We start from the raw sequence: 20,921 nt of genomic DNA, 5'->3' as shown, positions 1-20,921 counted from the left end.
ATCTGTGTTTTATTTCTGTATGTCTCTAGGCCAGAAACTTGAGGAGACTCTTCCCTCTCCAGCACTCTAACAGCATTGTCTTTTTCAGGCATGTTCCTTGTTTCCTAAGGTACCTTTCACTGACTTCCCCTGTGCTAAAAACGCTCCTTGTCTTTCCTCACTCCACAGTGGGCCTCCTTTCATGCTGTACTAGCATCTCTGTAATGAGCTTCTCAAGCCCTCTTTCCAAGCCAGCTTAACCATTTTTGTTTGTAAAGAGAGACCAAAGTATTTCCCTAAGGAAGGAAACATTTAAGTGAATGTCCACTTTGTCGGTATGATCGCTCTTTGGATTATGATAGAAACTAAAGTTATATACCTACCTGGTAGACAATGACTGAGCCTGAAATAATTTTGTATATTACTGTTTTAATCTATATTGTATCCAGAGATGGTCCCTGAAATTTTCATCTTCATCTTGATGAAAGTGTGACTAAATAATATCAAAATGAAACAGCCGAGGCAGAAGGTTTTATAGCTGTCGCCAAAATAAATCTATGGGACCAGATTTTTTCCCACCTAGATTGTTTCAGTCTAAACACACTGAAAAGTTTTCCCCCAGGTAAGAGAGAAGCCATTAAATAAGTGACTTTAATAGCTTAGTCACCCCCAATTTATTTGGTGTCCCTTTGAGATTATCGAGTGAAACAAAAATAATACCTATAGAAAGTAATGAATACAGAACATACTTTCACACTTTCCAGACTTTCCCTCCATGCTGCTTAGCCTCATTTCCTTATTTTTAATGATAAATAAATTAACATTAATTTTCAGTGTTCACAGCACGCCATATACATCAGCTAAAAAAGAAAAAGAAAAATGGTTAATAAATTCTTTTTAATGGAATGCAACATGTGCTGCCCCTTCTGTGAACTCACTGTTCATTCAGGAAATTGATTTGTCAAGATGTAAAATAAAAATGCATCATTTCATCACATTTTTAAAAAATATGGGTCCAATCTTATAAGATGCAGAGAAAGCTCAGGTCCCTTAATGCTTTTCAGTGGAAGCACTTAGCACCTCACGGTAACAGGCAGATTTTACATGTCATTTTAATGATTCTTTTAATAGTTCATTCTGGAACTAGCAACACTGAGTGTTGCAGTGCCTAATTCCCTTGTTCGGCCTGGCTCTAAGCCAGCTTTATGCTTTGCAGCTTATTTCTACCAACAATCTGTCCTTAAAAAATATTTGTTTTCCCAAGGATGCAGGTGTTGATATAGCTGCATTGTAGGTAAGATTCGTGGATCAGGTTGTAAATCAGGGCATGGTGCTGACTGGGGAACAGAGTCCAGTCCTCAGAGCAGATCTGAACAGTTGCTGCCCTCCTTCTCTGCAGTGATACTGTGCAGCGCAGAAGTGGTCCAAGAAAAGCAGCTTGTACAGGCACTGTAACGTCTGGAAAATCTCTCTAATATTGATCTTCATACAAGAGGGGTATATGTACCAGGCATGACTTTCAACACCTTACACAAGTTTTATACCAGTGCAAACGGACTTCCTTGAAACTTTGCTGTCACAAAACTGATACTACACGACAAACGATATCTCATTGCTACCAGTACTCTTCTTTTGCAATATTAGAAATTATCATCTTTGTTACATTTTAGAATATGACCAGTCATGACAGAATCATTCATGGACCCCTGATCCATCTAGTACTGTAACCTCCAAGGACACAAGTTGAACAGTCCTATTATTGTTCTCCAATATTAATAACCAAAAGTATCTGAAAAATGTATTGTAAAGAGCTAATATCTTGTTATCTGATCATATCTTTGATTTGTACTTGATATTTTGCACCTTGAACTTTGGCATTCCTCTCTGTTGATGGCTCTGCAATGACTTGCATCAATTCCTTCTGCTAAACATAAAACTTTTGAGTTCATAATCTTCGTCTGCAGTATTAAGTCAAAAACTCTTCTGGTTTTTAACTCTTCACCACCTTCATCCTCATTTGTTTGTACATATTTCTCAAGTGACACCCGGACACCTGCTGAATACTACAGTCCTACCCGATATTTCATTTACTCATTCATCATTTAATATTATTCTGTACTTAATTAAAGTTAGCAAATGTCTGCAAGCCAGCAATTACACATTATATCACTTTCAGCAAAGTGTGAGAAAAGACCAAATATACTAAATAAGGCACTAGAAGAATCCCTAGGAGTTTCAGAACAAATCCCTTCTTTATCCCTTTCTATGGTCATTATTCGAGTAGGATGACATATCTTGTCTGTGAATGATGAAGAAAATAATTGATATTTTGGTATGTCTACCAAATCCTAAAGTTGGTAACTGGCAGCTGCTGTTCTCTCTAGCTACAGAACTTGACCAGCTATCTGCAGCCCTCTTGGATCCTGGTACACACACATCTGCCACAAGATCAAGAAAAATTCCACTTCCAGAAACTCTGAGATGCTGAAAATGATAACTCGAGGTTTCTTACTGTTTTTCATCAAACCTGTATTTGTCTGAAAACTGCCAACCTCTTCTAGGTATAAGCAAGCAAAATACCACTTTATCTGATAGATTAGGAAACATGAATATTGTTATTTTTCTGTAGGATGTGATCTATTTCATCTGTGATTCAGCATAATGAAGAAGTGAAAAGTAGGTGAATAATTCCAGGAAAATCCTGTGATCTTCACCCTGATTTAACACAAGCTGGCTAGCTCTTGTCCATTCAAGGGAAATTATTTGAGTCGAGTCTGAGTAAAACCTGAGTAAGGTCCTCAGTAACTCAGAATTTCCTTTCTATTATTAGCCTAATGATTTCGGGAAAAGTAGGAAGCAGAGACAGGGTGTGTTCTGTGGGACAGTCATAAAATTTTGAGATCAAAGGCTGTTAGGAATTTTTAAAGATGGGTTTTCTGTGCCTGTGTAGTGTATGTTATATTCAGAACTTTGGGGTGATATTTTTGTAAGTTGCCATTCGCAGAAGAGCATGTGAGAGAAGCCAATCTGATCCTTGAAAGTATGAAATTGGTTTTGGTCTTTATTCTTAGTTCTCTGCAATAGATAATCTGTCCAGTAAAGTGATATCAAGAAATTTGAAAGGCAAACAGGTAATGGAAATGGTCTGGCACAGGGTGCAAAAGTGAAACTACATTAATATTTCAGAGGCATCTACAAGTTGTACATACATAACACCTCAACTATTAGTCTATGAGGAATGTGCAGCAACAGTTTACAGGTAATGTTTTATTTCAGAGCAGGTAGTGGTTAGTACAGGGCATTCAGTACATGGGATGGTGATGGCTGTGGTGTGACTTACACTGTTAGAACAAGGCTGTGGTGTGGCATTTTGCCAGTGGTTGAAGTGAAAACTGAAAAGTGACAACAGTATCATGCCAAAATCTGGTATTGTCCCACAGGTGTTTCATTTTATTCCAAAGGTCATAACATACCTTTTTCAGCCAAATCTGCTTCAAGAAATTCCCACTTGAGGAAAAACACTTCCTGACAGACTAAGTGCTCGGCTGCCTTTTTTTAAATTTTTTTTTAAAGGAATTTTCTTTGTGCATAAATAGGCTTGGAAAGTAGTGTCTGTGTGCTAGAAAGTAAAATCCTGTGAAAAATGTGGCACAGTAAATGGATAAATCTTGTAGCTTGGTAATTTGTGTCAGTGTTTTGCATAGGAGGAAATCCTGTGTGACACGTATCAGATAATGGAATCATTTCATATAAGGGTGCTTAGTGTATGAGGGCTCTACTGTTTGCAACACCATACAGTGGAGTACATCAGCAGTACAGCACAAGTTTAATACTAGGCATTGAAGGCTGAGTCCTGCTTTTAGTTATTGCATCAGCAGGAGTTAAAGAAGCCTTGTTCTAAAAGTAAAGGCCAGAGAGGCAGGGTTGAGAACTAGCAAATACCGAAGAGTGAGGCTTTTTGCATAACTTGGACCAGATTCCCTTTCCATTGCTGTTTTTACGTACTGACTTGTGCTTCTTATTTAGAAAAACACACTTCACAAACCACTAGTTTTAAAAATCAGATCTATTTTTCCATCTGTCTAGGTTCTTTCACTTCATTACCTAAGTGCCTCCATCATCCTAAGTACCTAATACCTCTCATTATCTTAGTGAGTCATTTAGGGGTTGGCTATTTAATATCATTAGTTCGTTATGAATAAATAGTAAGGCTAAAATCTACATTGGCTCTGGAAGATGGAAAGCCTTTTTAATTTCTGAGGTCTAGGTTACTTAGCAGCGTATGAAACCACTGAAAAGGTTTTATAAAAAAACCCTGAGAGTGAAATAAATAGCAGCTTCTCAATGAGATATAATATTTGCCTAATAATAAACAATATCTATAATTTATTTCTAAACTAACAGGTGCTGATGAACAGGTAGACTAATTTAGTTCTGAAGTGGATTTCTTTCCAAGTTGAACTTTTGAGCTCTGTAAGCAAAACTTTGCCCTCAAATGTGAAGAAGGATTCAGTCTTATTTCCTCCTATAGAAAGAACTCATGCTGGAACAACGGGCAGGTCGGACATACCAAAGCAAGGTGAAATGTATTTCTTTTTCAATGCTCTGTCAGTTTTGCTGGCCATTCAAAATGAAACAAAGCAGTAGTCTCATTTTCCTACACTGTCATTTTGATGGTTACCATCTAATGCTATGCTTTGATGAGGGAGCTCTGACCTCTGGAATTTTTGTTGTAGGATCATCAGGGTGCCTTTGGCCTCCAAAACTAGAATATCTGTTTCTACACTGCCTTGGGACTCTTCGGATCCAAAGTATATGCCAATAACATCAGCTTCTGCAGTTTTTATTTGTTTACAGTTCACAGAAATGCTTACGCACATTTCTGAGTGTGTCTTCCATAAGACATCCTAAATGGACACTTCTGCCTGTTCTACCTTGGAGGACAACCTAAGCTCAAGGATGTGACTGCAGTATAGATGGGCGGGGAAGACATAATCACAACGAAGTTATTCATCCAGTATCTGGTGATGCCTTATGGGAATGTCAGATGGTCAGGGTCCAGTAAGCAAGCAATGTGGTTGCCTTACTAGAAGGGCTTCATGTTGGCAAGGAATGATGGGAAATGTAGGCAGAATAGATTTGCAAGAGCATCGCTCAAGCTTTGTGATAGCCTTCTCTTAGATTCTCTTTGCAGATATCATGTATTCTCTTCATCTCACATTTTTTTCAATATTAATCTCCTTTCAGCCTGAATTAGGACTGAGACCACTGAAAATGCAGCTTTAAATTTGACAGTTTGGGTGAAGAAAAGGCGAGTTGCAGTTATTCGGAAAAAAAGTTATCTTGATTGAACAGAAATTTAGAAGTTAGAGGGATCTCTGTGCCTGTGTCTTTTCTTCCTATATGTCTTACCACTTGCTCAGAGCAGTACCTAAAAGGAAAAAAAAATTCTTTCCCATTGGCTATAAGAAACACTGCAAAGCTCAGACAGTGTACTACTGTATGGGAGCACAAGGCATGCTGCGTTCCAGCCTGAGCTCTCCTGGTTCCCTTCTGACTATGTAAATATCAGTCTTTCAGGCAGGTCTGGTGCCTACCCATTTCTTCTTCTACCAAATCTGAGCTTCTCTCTTGATCAGGCAAGAGCAGAGAGTTTCAGAAAGCATTTCATAAAAACTATCTACATTATGCTTCTAGCAGGCAACCGTTTAGGAGTGCCTCTGATCTTAACATTGCCATACCCTGCTATCCCTTTTGCTTCTCCCAGAAGCTTCTTGTTCTTTTTTTTGCTATACAAAGATCATTTCTCATAACTGTGTTTCTGCCTTTACTTTCAGGAACTGGCTTTGATTCTCTTGGGGTTTTTTGGGGTGGGTTTTTATTTTATTTATTTCCACTACCCTAATTCTTTTTGATCTTATTTCCTGAAAAATTCTGACCATCAACGTATGTCTTTGATGTCCTCATCCCTCACCCTCCAATACCTCTTGAAATCAACAACATTTGATAAAGCATAATCTTAAAAATACAAAGTTTGCTCTAGATTTGTACTGAACAATGGGTGATTAAGGGTCAAAGATTGCAGATGGTCTCATCTCTCCTCTCCTCTCCTCTCCTCTCCTCTCCTCTCCTCTCCTCTCCTCTCCTCTCCTCTCCTCTCCTCTCCTCTCCTCTCCTCTCCTCTCCTCTCCTCTCCTCTCCTCTCCTCTCCTCTCCTCTCCTCTCCTCTCCTCTCCTCTCCTCTCCTCTCCCTGCTTCCACCCATGGAAAAGCTGTGAATTGAACTTCACGGTATCTGCTCTGGCATGCCAGCTGACCTCTCCATATGTGTCTTTTGTCTAGCTCATCAGCACATATAACACAGGAGTCTATGGGTCTATCAATCAGGAAGGAGGAAGGCAGAAAATAAAGATATACTAAGAAATTCAGAGACCTTACCAATGGGTGTGAACCTCAGGTGGATAACTGTGTGAAAATTGCTATGGCTGATGGGAGAATGGAAGACACATATCCCAGCCAGTCCTGCTGCTCAAGAGACAACTAGCTTTCTGTGCTAGAAGGGATCTAACAGGTTATTTGCCCGTTATTCAGGACTTCTTTTAGCCATTCCATCACTAATTAGCATTTCTTAGCTTTGATATCAATTTTCATCTATGTCTGTACCACAGAGAACACAACAAGAGTGACGACCCTCGCTTGATTTCTAGCCATGCATGCAGCGTGGAGAGACCAGGACTTATTTTGCCTGTCATACTTACCACATTTTCAGGAGAGATAAATATTCATAGTCAAGAAAGAACTTTGATTCAAGAACTGAAGAAAAACACTGTTGAATCTCCCCTCAAATTTAGTTTAAATTCATGAGCCCAGTTTTCACTTTCAAGTTTTACTATTACTGTGGTTTTCAATTCTGTAACACTAGAGTTTTACAAGTCAACACAGAGTTTGGCAATGCATTTTTGGTTATTATGTATGGAATAGAGATGCCAAAATAAGTGCAGTGAACCTTTGTGCATATTATTTAATAAAAACATTTTTTTATCTTGATGTGGGGTTTCTTTTCAGTATAAAGAGTAAAATTGCTGATGTATGTTTCCAGGAAAACCCACCATTTTTATTTCTTAGCTCTTGTCCATTCAAGGGACATTATCTGAGTCGGGTCCTTTTGGACTATTTCTTTAAACCAAATACATTTCTTTCATGTAGATGCAAAGATTTGAAAGGAATAAAACCAAACATGGACTCAGCGTTTTGAGAATGCATTAAAGACTCCTTTTATAGTTTAATTTCCCCAGAGTGTTCATACGTGGTTACTTACTCTTTTGTCAGAAATCTCTAGGGAGTTGGGAAGCTGGCTGTCTTGTGATTGGGAGCATGAACCAAAGCATTGCTCCCAGTAAGTAACATCTGAAGTGTTTACTGGAAAATTAGCTTCTCTTGGATGCTACAGAACGCTGCAGCTTTGCAGTGCCTGTGCTATAGAAAGTAATTCATATATTGAACATGCGGTAATCCCAATGAAGATGTGATGTGTGAAAGTGGTCTGGGAAGACGGGATGGTTTTTTTCTGCTCACTGTGCCTAACAATGCTGAAATGTTTTTTCCCTGTCCATTTACTTTAACAATGTGCCATTCTGTACCTCATAAGCACTTAATTTATTCCAACTCTTTGGCCTGACCTGTAATCCCCCCTCTCCTTACCCATCTGACCCATCTGTGTTTCATTTCCCACTCATCAGCATCCAAAGAGCCAGGCCCAGGCCCCGTTTGGAGCCATTAGACAGAGATTGGCACTGTTCCCTCTTCCTGCACCACATCCTCTGCTGAAAAAAATGACCATCAGATCAGAGAACAGAGCCTGCTTTGTCCCCAGCAACCAAGATCTGGAAGCACTTTCAATCATTTGCACTCTATACCCACTCAAACGCATTAATGTGATCAACATTGGGCCTGTTGTGGGCATTTTTTTTCCAGCAAATAGCTTGCTAACATTCCAGGCATGTACTTCCCTGAAAACAAGACCGAGACAGGGCCCTGAATATTCAATTGGAAAATCACCAAGAGCAAGAGCTTAGCTTGGCACGGCTGGTGTTGATTCTTAATAAGTGACTTCCTAAAGCTGAGGCATGGGGCTTACAGCTTCAATGACTTGTTTGAAAAATATTTTGTAGGTGCCTCATACCACTTTATTTCCTGTGGTATGCGTCATATTGTGAGCTATTCTGAGCCAGGCTGTTTAAGCACACTAACATTTTTTTCCAAGATTGCGGTGTTTAACTAAAAATGTGCTTATACAAGATGAGCTCATAGCTATTAGTGCTGATGTAGTTTTAACTACTTGGATACCAATAGCCTGAGGCCTGAAACCTGCTGAACACGGAGGGAACCCTAAGTAAAAACCATCCTTCATGGTTGTTTAAGGCTTCTCGAAGACAAGGCAACAGGGAAAATATGTCAAAAGTCAGATTTTGTTCCTGGAGGATCTTTGCTATACTAAGTACCTTTTGATCTCGTTACAAAGGCTCACTATTGAAAATTTTACAGATATGAACAGCTGAAGTGACTTCAGACTGAAAAAATCATTTCTTTAGTGTTTCTGTCTGCGCTATGTATATTGCGTCCAGCAAAAGCAGCTTGCTTATATGTAGTCTCTAGTGCAGCTGGACAGACTAGGCACATTCTAATGTTTTATTCATTTGAGCGGGTCTTTCACTGACACAGCTACCATGACAAGGCAAGTTTGACTGTGCTGAAGGGGGTCAGCAAAGATTTTTGTCAAGGCTGTCCATTGTAGAGGAGAGTGTCTGGCTGTCACAGCGCTATTGTTCAGTGATGCTGTCTTGTACAATTCCCCATTCTCCCAGCTGAGAGAAGATGGCAGTATTTCGCGTACGACACTTGAAATATCAGGGGGTGGGTGTTTTGGAGCTTACCTTGGTGCCTAAAAAGGAATATGAAGAACGCTGTGAGACACCTCATGGAAGCCCAAGTGCCTCATTTCAAGGCTCATTTTAGAGAAACTGCACCTGCCGGCATCATAACAGGTTGTGTCAGGTATAAAGGTCTAAAAAAAAAAAAATTAAAAGGACAGAGTTGGATAGTTATATGAGATGTTTACTCTGTTCACTTTCAAGACAAAAGCTGCATTCTGGACTTGTTCTGCATGTAGAAGTTTGATGTAGAAGAGATGAAATGGAAATAATTACAGGAGAGAAAATGGAAATAATTTACAGTTTTCCAAAACATACTATGTATGGAGTAAGAAAAAAAAGAAAGGCAATGACTTGCAAATTGCAGATAGCATGATCACTTCTTAAACACAAATTATTTAAGAGGCAGGGATTCAACTGTAGAATAGCTTATATAAAAGTACATTTAAACTTTCATCCAAACTCTTTTCCCTGTATTTCAATGAAAAAGAACTCAGACAGATTTTACAGCTGAAAATGTCAACAGGAATGCTTTGCTATTTGCATTAAAAGATCTATGTAAAAAAATTTTGTAGAGATTACTTTTGTAATTAATGCATACATGCGAGTTAAATTCAGACCCTTTCCTAACAAGGGGTCTAGTAGTTCCTTCCTGGACTACCAAAAAAAAAAGACTTTTGTATAATTCTAGTAATTCTGCTTATCCTTTTCTGTGAATCCCATGGTAATTTATGGCACTGTGTTAAAGTGATAGTACTTTTTGACAGTATTCAAGTGTGTATGTTTGTATTTGCATATCTGAGTCTTAACTATGTAGATAATTCATAGGAGACACAAACCTAGATTCTGTCAGAAATGTGCATAAGTCAATGATTATGCTATTCTCCTCTCTAATCTTTATAAATAACTTCTCTTTGAAGTAGGTTAAGGTCCGGGTGGAGGATTGTTTCAGCTATAGCTACCCACAAACTCCCTGCAAAGGAAATTTCAAAGCCTCAAATTCCTCTTATAATACACTATGCTTATTACAAATTGTTTTTTATTACAGAAAATAAGCTTCCCAATTTAGCAAAGTAATGGGAAGAGAATGCCTGTAATAGAATGTTGTACTAACAAACTGTGATCAATCACGGTATTTCATGGCAAATCCAGTAAAGCTCTTGGTGTCTGCTGCAGTGGTGCTGAAGTTCTACCCTCACGATGTTTGAGTTGATTTGAGTTTTCCCCTTATTTGGCCCCATAACAGAGCTTTAATGTTTAACATGGACATAAATTCACTGTAGCCCTCAAGTGAAGACTATATTTGAGAACTGAATAGAATGCTTGAATTTACTCTCCAGATTTTTCTTCCATGATCAAGTAAAGTTCCATGTAACTTTCCTTCCCAGCACAGTGCACACAAAAATCTCAGGAAACAGCAGGGCTTAATTAAGACCCTGGTTTATGGTTTCACCTGAAAAAATAAGTTTTAAAAATCATATATGTTTGGCTGTGCAGATTTTTTAGTCAATAAATTCTTGCTAATTAATCACATTAACGGCACTCCTTAAAAGTTGAAACAAAATCACAAAACAAACCAAATACCCCATAAATATCAGGTATAAAGAACCATTCACCAATGCGTAAACTGCATGTCTAAAAACATTTAGAGGTATTTATTCTCTATTTCTTTCTTTTTCATTCTTCTTCTCTTTTTTTTTTTCTTTTTTTCCCCCCTCCTTCTTTAGTCCCTTTTGCTTCTTCATTCTCTTCTTCTTCTTTTCCTTTTCCTTTTGCATTTGAACTTGCTTTTGTTTTGTCTTTTTTATTTTGATTTTGCTTTTTATTTTTCTGATGGTGCTGATGTGGATAAATATGGATCTGCTGCCAGTGCAGAAAGGGTAACAGCATGTGGGGGTGCAGAGCTGAAGGGTGTGACTACAGCTATGGATATTTTTTGTGCGCCTTGGAAATGATGCTGAAATGAACAAAATCTGAATCATGCCTGGATCTGTGGCAGCATCTGTAAACATAATATTTTAGATTTGTTTGTGATATGTGACTTAATAACAGTTGGTCTCTACAGATGATTGCTCAAGATTTTCATGCCTAACAAAACATTCTGCTGGCCTTTTACCAAATTTTGTCTTTCATACAGGTGTTAAAAATGGGTTACTACAAAACTTGAGGCTGAAGTGGAACAGAGGTCTGGCTGGTCAAACACAAGATTCTACAAATGGTGATCAAGCAGAGAACTGGGAAAAATGGGTGATCTGTGCCAGAAGGGAAGGCATTGATGTAAATGGTGGATCCACCAATAAGGCCATGCATTAATTATTTTTTTGGGGTAGATGTTAATATAATATTACAGAGTTATTTGAACAGGTTGGATCAATGGGCTGAGACCAATAGTATGAGGTTTAACAAGACCAAGTGACAAGTCCTGCACTTGGGACACAACAACCCCATGCAAGCACTACAGGCTTCGGCAAGAGTGGGTAGAAAGCTGCCTGACAGAGAAGGACCTTGGGTGCTGGCTGACAGCCAGCTCAATAGGAGTCAGCAGTGTGCTCAAGTAGCCAAGAAGGCCAATAGCATCTTGGCCTGTATCAGAACCAGTGTGGCCATCAGGACCAGGGAAATGATTGTGCCCCCCTACTCAGTATTGGTGAGGCCACACTTCGAATCCTGTGTTCAGTTTGGGGCCCCTCTCTACAAGAAAGACATTGAGGTGCTGCATTGCGTCCAGAGAAGAGCAATGAAGCTGGTGAAGGAGCTGGAGAATAAGTCTTATGGGGAGCAGATGAGGGAACTGGGGTCGTTCAGCCTAGAAAAAGGAAGCTGAGGGGAGGCCTTATCACTGTCTACAGCTGCCCAAAAGGAGGCTGTAGTGAGGTGGGTGTTGGTCTCTTCTCCCAAGACACAGGTGATAGGACAACAGGGAATGGCCTCAAGTTGCAGCAGGGGAGGTTTAGATTAGACATTAGCAAAAATTTCTTCACTGAAAGGCTTATCAGGCACTGGACTGGGTTGTCCAAGGAGGTGGTTGAGTCCCCATCCCTGGAGGTATTTAGAAGACGGGTAGATAACTGGACAGGTATGGTTGGACTTGACGTCAAAGGTCTTTTCCAATCAAGCAGTTCTATGATTGTGTAATGAAAATGGATACTGTGAGTAAATAACTGCAAAAAATTACAAGTTTCATCATTATATATGATTAATTCAGTTTTTAAAAGTTTACTATAAAAGCAGGAATCAGAATGGACATTGCAAGATGGAAACAAACAACTTCCAAATTCCTAACATATATTTTGAGTTTCATATCAGTATTCTTCTGAGGCAGTAAAATGTCTTTTCCATTAAAAGACAACTCTGAGGGAAAGCCTAAAATTTCTTTGGGTCAGATCTCATTTCTTTAATAGCAAAAGGCATCTTATTCCTGCCTGAACACATAATAGTCATTGGAATTACAACTAGCTTCTCAAAGTAGAATTTAAAAAAATACTATATTTGTTACCCAGCTATATATATGAAGAACTGGGAAATTAGCAGTCAAGACACTCTTAGAGGAAACATTCAGAGAAAAGAAAATATGGTATTGCGTATTAATCCTGCAGAATAATCAGGGATATCTCCTTGCTAAAGAAACTGTCCAAGAGATCATTTGCATGCCACATGGCAAAGTGAATGGATGGTTTTAGATGAATGTATAATTTAAATTAAGTCAATGAGTGGATGGATGCTACATGTCAGTGAGATATATGTGGATATATAAACAGAAAATTGAAAGAACATGTTTTCAGCTTCAGCAGTGTAATTAGCTATGTCATGTAATTAAAAAGTGAACATTTAGTTTATTTTGACAAGATGTTTAAAGATTTCATAACAAAGGGGGTTTTATGAAATTAGGAATTTTGAAACAAGCAAAAAAGTAGAAAAAATAAACATCTGAAGAGAATTTTAGTTCTTTATTTTGAATAGGATGTTTTTAAGAGGAGTAACTAGGGAACCGTTTAATTTTGATATATGTGTGAAATAGTTAGAATCTAAGAAATATTGGTTATTATTCAAGCATTTGTATTATCATTTATAGATTAAACCTGAGATCTGAATACTTGGCTGAAAGCTGGTAACTGAGACACCTGGATTCTTTCCATAATTGTTCTCTCCTCAAACATTTAATTAAAAAAAAAAAATTGACACTTCTTTTCCTCCAGTTTATTTACTTATTTTTAAGATAGATCACACTATTCAGAATATTTTTTTTTCAAAATCAAGGGGTGAAAACCTTGTCTGATAACTTTAATACAGAGGTTTTTATCAATTCCACAGCTGTTAAAACTTGAGCAATTTAGACTTCTATAAACACTTTTAATTAATTTATTATTTCCACTTCTACCATAAATAGCAACCTTAAAATACTGTCCTGAAAATACATATCCTATGATAAGTTCCACAGCTGTGAGCTTATTCACTCCAAGAGCTGTAACGGTCAGTCTCTTTTCAAACACCCAAAGCTGCTGACCTGAACAATGCTTACTGATGTAGCATGGAAAGTAGACCACTTCTTCAGATGATGAGAATACACGGGGACTAAAGGCTTACAAAAGAGACATTTAAACTATAAAATAAGACGAAATAAAAATCGCACTCAAGCTATTTTAAGCAAAAATATGAATTTTGGAAGAAAGAAGAAAATTATTTGGGTACTTTTAGGTTGAGACGGCCAAATTCTGACCGGTGTAATCTGTGATAACTTTGTGGAAGATTGGCTTAGATGAGTCTCTGGCTTGGGCTATGCATAAATGAACATACAGACATCATGCATATTTGATTTAACCTTGGTTAATGTGTCTGAGCCTGCAGTACTGCTTAGGGGAACAAAATAAATGGCTTTGGATTTAACCATTAGTTTTTCGCTTTCTGGTTTCTGCATTATGTTTGAGCTTTGACCAAACTTATTTTTTTTCTTTCCAGAAGTCTCAAACCATGAACTGGGAATGACATATCACTGAGAAAAAGAGTAAAGGTAAGTAAAAAGCAGACAGATATATTAACATTTTGTATTTTTTTGTTCACAGAGATCTAGAATAGATGTAGAAAATACCCTAGTTAAGCATTGCATAGAGGTGATGTAGTGACACAGTATTACACTTAGATAAACAGTACAGGTTTTTTTAATTAGAGGTGCAACAATGAGATCTGATTTGCATTCTTTTATCCTCAGGAAAAATATTCTGAGGACAGGAGTGGGATCTACTGATAGAGAAGGAAAATAAAGATATTGTCTTACATAGCAAATATTATGACTGGGTTTTGAAGGATTCTGCTCCTTTTTATTTTGTTGGTCATCTATTTTCTACAGCCCCTGACGACCCCTCTAGCACCCCCAGAGTTATGAAAGAAAATGATGATATGTCCCATATTTTTTTGGCAAAGCAGGTCATCAATCTTTGATCATGCAATGTATTCTCGTGTCATATATATGTTGTAGTTTATATTAGTTAAGAATAATCTTTATTAAAATATACATGAGTTCAACAAAAGAAACTCTAGGGTAGCCTTTTTTCAGTTTTCCATTTTATAGAGGGAATGGAGAGAAAAAAAGAAATATATTATTTGGAACTTATTTTATTTTTAAGACTGCCAGATAGAGTGTGTTTTCCTTCATGTGCTTTGATTGGGTTTTTTTCAGGAAAAAAAATTCTGTGTGTAAAATACAAAAACTATATTTTATGGATTGTGAACAATTGGCCTTGGATAGGCTTAATAGGATCAAAGTTACAAAAGAGTTAAAAGCACAAGAGAAAAATTAATCTTTTACTTGTCATAAATGGAAGCTTTTCATTCATATTGCACATGAAGCAACAACTGCCATATTTTCTTTATGAAAAGTAGAGGGATAATCACTAAAGGTAGTTGAAATTTGATAGTTGTTTTTGCTGAGAAAAATGACTCCTTAGCCCAATATTTCGATGACAGCTGTTCCTCCTAACAAATGGGAAATTTGAAATGTCAGTTTTCAATGCCAAATTTCTTGTGTTTTCCTCTTTTATTGATGAATTCTAAAAAAAAAGAAAAACCCACAAGCAATTGTTTGTCTCCAGCTCTTTTTTTGTTATATTCGTGATCACTAGACAGTGGTGTGATCATGAACTCCTTCTCCAGGGAATAATATGGAACATAGGCTGTATGTGAAGTGATAAAATTAGCTATCAAATGATCAGCTATTCACACAGCAAATTAACAGTGGAAAGATGCTACCATAGAAAGTAAATTCTTATTATATCAGAGGTGCATCAGGCATGCAGGGACATATACCATTTCCCTAAACAAAGTGTGTCCATCTCCCATCTCCCTGCAGTCAACATACACCAACTGTAAAGACGTTTTACTCTAAAATATTCTCTGGATGATCTTGGGAACATTACCATACTGAATATAAACCAGAGCTACAGCATGTGGAAAGAAAATAACATGTCAGTTGACTTAGAACAACTTATAATTCTATCTCTTCCCTTTTAATAGAAGAACAACCCTATGTAATCACAAAAGAAGATAAATTACTTCCTGCCTGCATTTTTTTTACTGGAGTAGCTAGATGAATTTACTCTGGGTATTCAGAAAAGAATGTAAAGAATGACCAACATTTTTCCATACCTTCACACAAAATAATACATTAAAGGAAAAATGTTCCATTTACTGTAATAGCAGTTGGGACATTTTTGACACAGCCAGGAAAGTGTGATCTGAGTTTCTCCTGGAACATTTGCTATGACTTCTTGCAGGTAACATTATGAAAGGGCCCTTCATAAAAGTTATTTTGCACCTTAGTTGGGGTGATGCCAGTCATTCTTAAGGTTTTCGTGTCTTTTAGTTGGGATGATGACAATCATTCTCATGGCTTTCTTGTTTCAAATGAAACAAGACAAATGAAAGAGGACAAATGGTAGCTAACAAGTATGTAAATGGACCTTAAAGATACAGATATCCAGGGACCAGAGTGTGAAGATGGCAGCAGGGAAAATGAGAAAACAACACAGATGATACGCATCTATATGGAGCAGGAGAAAAAAAAGGAGGAGTGGGACAATATCTTCTTTGCATATTTTGTTCCCAGCCAATTTATGCTGTGATCTACAATGCTTTAAAGACATTACTGTCCTCCTTGTTCTTCACTAGCACCTAGCAGATCAAGGAGTCCTCTAAGAATTACCAAGCCCTTAAAACCATCTTCCCCTTCAGTCACTGGGCATTCACCTGAAGCTTCTTCCAGCCTCCTGAAGTTTCCACAATTTATTACTCTCTCATGCTGATCATGCTTGAGGAAACCTGCATCTGTAGTTGATAAGCAACAGCAATAGTATCATCAAAATGGTGGATATGATGCAAATTTGCACCTGCACATGTTCTACTCTCTGCTCTTTCTACACATCTTCTCCTCAGACTTTTAGGTCTCTCTTGAAGAGGAATCCTTCCTGTGAACTTCCTATAATTATAGTTCACCTCTCTACTGAATTAAGTGGAACTTCACAATTCTTGTTCCTAAGCCCTAAACACAACAGAGCTCGAATTACACCTGTCTCAGGCATTGAATACAGGCTGAGGTATGGTGGGACAAATGTAGCCTAAGAAATCGAAGCATTAACTAACCCATATGACCCAATGAATACAATTGATGTAACATGCTATTCAGCAGCGTATAGACTCAAAATGCAAAGGATTACTTTGGGGTTTTTTTTCTACACTGCTAAGAAGGTAATTCTGTGCAAAGGGATTAGAATGATGTATGTTTGATTGGTTAGCCTTACAAGCTGAAATTACAGCGGAAATTCTTTTTAGATAAAGTTGTTTGCAAACTAGATCAGCATACTGTGTGGGTGAAGAATAGGGGCAGTGAACAAAATCCTGTACTTCGAAGGCCAGGATCTGGCCTTAGCTTTCTGGTTGCATTGGCTAAGTTTTGAGTAATGCAACTTCAACACTAAGTTTTCTTTGATTAAATGCCTCATTCATATATTCCTAGCATCTAATGACCAGTGAGAAAGAAACAGGTCTGTTATTTGAAGCTATTGCCAGTTCTGTCACTGAGGTTAGGCTGCCAGTTATTAATTTCTAAGAGCAGGTGTCCAAAAATAAAATCAATGAAAAAATGTTTTGGAAGGCATGTATGGCACTCATACTTGAGGGCAATAGTCAACCTCTAAGTATAAAACTCCCTGGGCAAAGGATATCTTGTAACTGACTATTCTGAGGTTTTTTTTCACTTCTACCAGTGAAGCAGCTGACAACAAATATTGTTGACGATGCTGCTATGCATGGCAATTATGCCTGCCAGAAGGAAAAAAAAGTATAGGCATTTATGTCTACAAATGACTCGATCTTTGTCTAAAATGGAATATTCCAGACTTTGTTGGGATTCCTGAGAGCACTGCACTTAAACAGCTTTTCATTTGTTGGCATGAATTGACTTGATATGTGTCAGCCAGTAAACAGATATCATTATGGCACAGATGGCATACATAGATTATTACTAAGTCAGCAATGGCAAATACCGTAAATGATTACATTAAATTATACATAGAAACATCGTTGAACAGATCAGTAGTAACAATCATCTGTCATTCTTATGTAAATGTTTTCAATGAGCTGTTGAAAGTAGTCTCTCATTTGTGCAGAGAATTCAGCCAGTGTGCTGGACAAATGACTGAGTGTTTCTTGCAAACAATCTGGAAGCACAAGGAGACAAGGTGAATTAATTGGAAAACATGAAGTGATGTCTGTTAATTAGGAGGACTAATCTGAAGAGAAAAGCATATATTTGTCTGTAACTCAAATGTTGTAACATCTATTTGTTTCAAGAGTCTGGAGCCCAAGAAATGTTCTGATCCAGCTTTGCTAGCATGGAGAAATGAATGGGAAATAATGTGGAAGCACTGGCCGGAAGGTTTTGTTCTCTTATGCATTTGTCAGCACCCTGCCCTCCCCCCCCGCCAAAATAAGAAGACTATGCTGATGTAATTTATCTCTAGATTTGATTACTAATTGTATTCCTTAGAACTACATGTTGTATCACCTCTGGTTATGTCTCTTCCTGGCTGACTGTGTACCCTCGCTAATATAAGCCACATAGAATCATAAAATTGCTATATTGGAAAAGACCTTTGACATCATCAAGTCCAACCATACCTGTCCACTATTAAACCATAACCCTGAACACCTCATCTACCTGTCTTCTAAATACCTCCAGGGATGGGGACTCAATCATCTCCTTGGACAACCCATTCCAATATCTGATAAGTCTTTCAGAGAAGAAAATTTTGCTGATGTCTGAACTGAACCTCCCCTGATGCAACTTGAGGCCATTCCCTGTCATCCTATCACCTGTGTCTTGGGAGAAGAGACCAACACCCACCTCACTACAGCCTCTTTTCAGGCAGCTGTAGACAGTGATAAGGTCTCCCCTCAGCTTCCTTTTTCTAGGCTGAACGACCCCAGTTCCCTCATCTGCTCCCCATAAGACTTATTCTCCAGCTCCTTCACCAGCTTCATTGCTCTTCTCTGGACGCAATGCAGCACCTCAATGTCTTTCTTGTAGAGAGGGGCCCCAAAATGAACACAGGATTCGAGGTGTGGCCTCACCAATACTGAGTAGGGGACACAATCATTTCCCTGGTCCTGATGGCCACACTGGTTCTGATACAGGCCAAGATGCTATTGGCCTTCTTGGCTACTTGAGCACACTGCTGACTCCTATTGAGCTGGCTGTCAGCCAGCACCCAAGGTCCTTCTCTGCCAGGCAGCTTTCTACCCACTCTTGCCGAAGCCTGTAGTGCTTGCATGGGGTTGTTGTGTCCCAAGTGCAGGACTCGTCACTTGGTCTTGTTAAACCTCATACCATTGGTCTCAGCCCATTGATCCAACCTGTAGACCCCCACACACACCCTCAAGCAGATCAATACTTCCTCCCAGCTTAGTGCCATCTGCAAGTTTATCAGGGGTACATTCAATCCCCTCATCCAGATCATTGATAAAGATATCAAACAGAACTAGCCCCAGCACCGAGCCCCAGGGAACACCACTTGTGACCAGCCTCCAACTGGATTTAACTCCATTTATGACCACTCTTTAAGCCCAACAATCCAGCCAGCTTCTAACCCAGCAGAGGATGTGCCTGTCCAGGCCAGTGGTAGCCAGTTTCTCAAGTAGGATACTGTGAGATAAATTATCAAAGTCTTTACAAAGTCTTTACACAGCCTTTCCCTCTTCCATCAAACAGATAACTTTGGCACAGAAGGTGATCTGGTTAGTCAGGCAGAACCTACCTTTCATAAACCCATGCTGACTGGGCCTGATCATCGGGTTGTCTTGTGTGTACTTTGTGATAGCACTCAAAATGACCTTCTTCATGACTTTCCCTGGCACCAAGGTCAGACTGACAGACCTATAGTTCCTTGGATCCTCCCTCTGACCCTTCTTGTAAATGGGCGTAATATTTGACAATCTCCAGTCAAGCGGAAGTTCGTCAGTCAGACAGGGGATGGTGAAATCCAGGTGTGCACAAAATGTATACATATACAAAATATCACACACACGTAATTGCACACACATGCATAGACAGATATACTGTATATATAGTACACATATATACCCCATCACTCTTACTTATGTATGGGAGTTTCTGTATGTAGCAAATCCAAACCCCTGCCTCGAGTGAGAGCAAAGGAACACTCCAAGAAAGCAGCAATCATGATGTCTGGAGGGCAAAGACCAAAAATGTGCTGTGATACATATCAAAAGAGGAAGCCTACATGTAACTTCAAAAACTGGTCACAGAGCAGTACATGATAGCATTTGTGAAGGACTAGACGGCAGTTCTTGCTATACCTATGGCATCAATATTCTGATGCATTCTAGCTGTTTACTGAATTATGAGTAAACCTTAAAAGATTGTTTCTGGCATCTAATAGGCTTTATGACATGGTTCTTTGCTCAAATGCTATTCCAGGTACCTAGATAGGGGATCAAAATTGACTCTCAGAGTGAGGGCAGTCACCTGAGAGAGAGGGGGCTGCTAGGTGGGTTCTCTCAGTTAGGAGCCTTGAAAGTAGAAATTTACTCCCATACTCTTCATCTAACAATAAGAGTAATTTCCTGCCCCCCTTGGATCTATTCTTTCCATTTATGGCTAGGGAAAAGAAAGCAGGTAGTGGTATTTGTCACTGATGTTGTGGTAAATGAAAAGGGTGAAACTACTCTGGTGGATCTGTAAGGTGAAAAACTTTGATGTTTTCCAAATCAGACATGGATAATTCCTATTTTTTATATATTTATTCTCAGTGACAGTGAGAATTACATTTGTTAACAGTACAGGTCTTTTTTTTTTTTTCCAGGAAGTTAATTTAAATTTTCATTTTCTTTTTACACTTATTCTCTGATTAAAAAAGCCTGCTGGGTATGCCCTTATATAATTTTATTAAAGGACCGAGCTCAGAAAATTCATGTAAGAAACTATTTTTTGTGTTCTCTATGTTGTTTAGTACTTTTAAAATGTATTTTCAAGTCTGAAAACATGCTGCACCTGACTGGCCACACCATATTTTTTGTGCAAATATGCCTGGTCAATACATTTATAAAATGCCTTCATCATAATTTTCCACTAAATTTTGTGTAAATATAAATTAGTGCAGTGTGCAAAGCAGCAAAGAGTTATTTATCTTCTCTACTGATCTGAGCATCTGATATGAGCATATTTTGCATTAAAGACCACCATGAAAAGATTTTTCTTCTTTATTCATCATGATTTACATACCATTTTTCATCAGTAATTTTGAAATCATCCCCCTGTACACTGTCTTTCTTACAAATTCTGGAAATGGAATGAGGTAAATGACAGACAATAATCACACGTTTACAAACTTAGATTGGATATTTGTTGTACTAGGTCAGAGCACAACTGAAGGTACTACAGTCTAGTTCACAAACATTGACCAGAATTTCAGCAGTGACCAGATTTGGAACAAAATATATATT

The 20,921-nt window shown here is 38.3% G+C and overlaps 1 long non-coding RNA gene across 6 annotated transcripts in view; it reads left to right on the top strand.

Annotated features, from left to right (window-relative positions):
- The window catches only part of LOC128850984 (uncharacterized), a 55,913-nt gene that overhangs the window by 25,803 nt on the left and 9,189 nt on the right, over positions 1-20,921 (top strand). For 5 of the 6 annotated variants that reach the window (XR_008448261.1, XR_008448263.1, XR_008448258.1 and 2 more), the window contains 2 exons: positions 11,047-11,127; positions 13,866-13,917. This is a non-coding gene — a long non-coding RNA (uncharacterized LOC128850984). The remainder of the gene's footprint in view (positions 1-11,046; positions 11,128-13,865; positions 13,918-20,921) is intronic. The other variant, XR_008448262.1, reaches the window with a different exon arrangement.

Source organism: Cuculus canorus, chromosome 1 (genome assembly GCF_017976375.1).
Source record: "Cuculus canorus isolate bCucCan1 chromosome 1, bCucCan1.pri, whole genome shotgun sequence".
Classification (NCBI taxonomy): Eukaryota; Metazoa; Chordata; class Aves; order Cuculiformes; family Cuculidae; genus Cuculus; species Cuculus canorus.
Note: the sequence above shows the minus strand (reverse complement) of the source record. Positions and strands in the feature narration are given on the sequence as shown.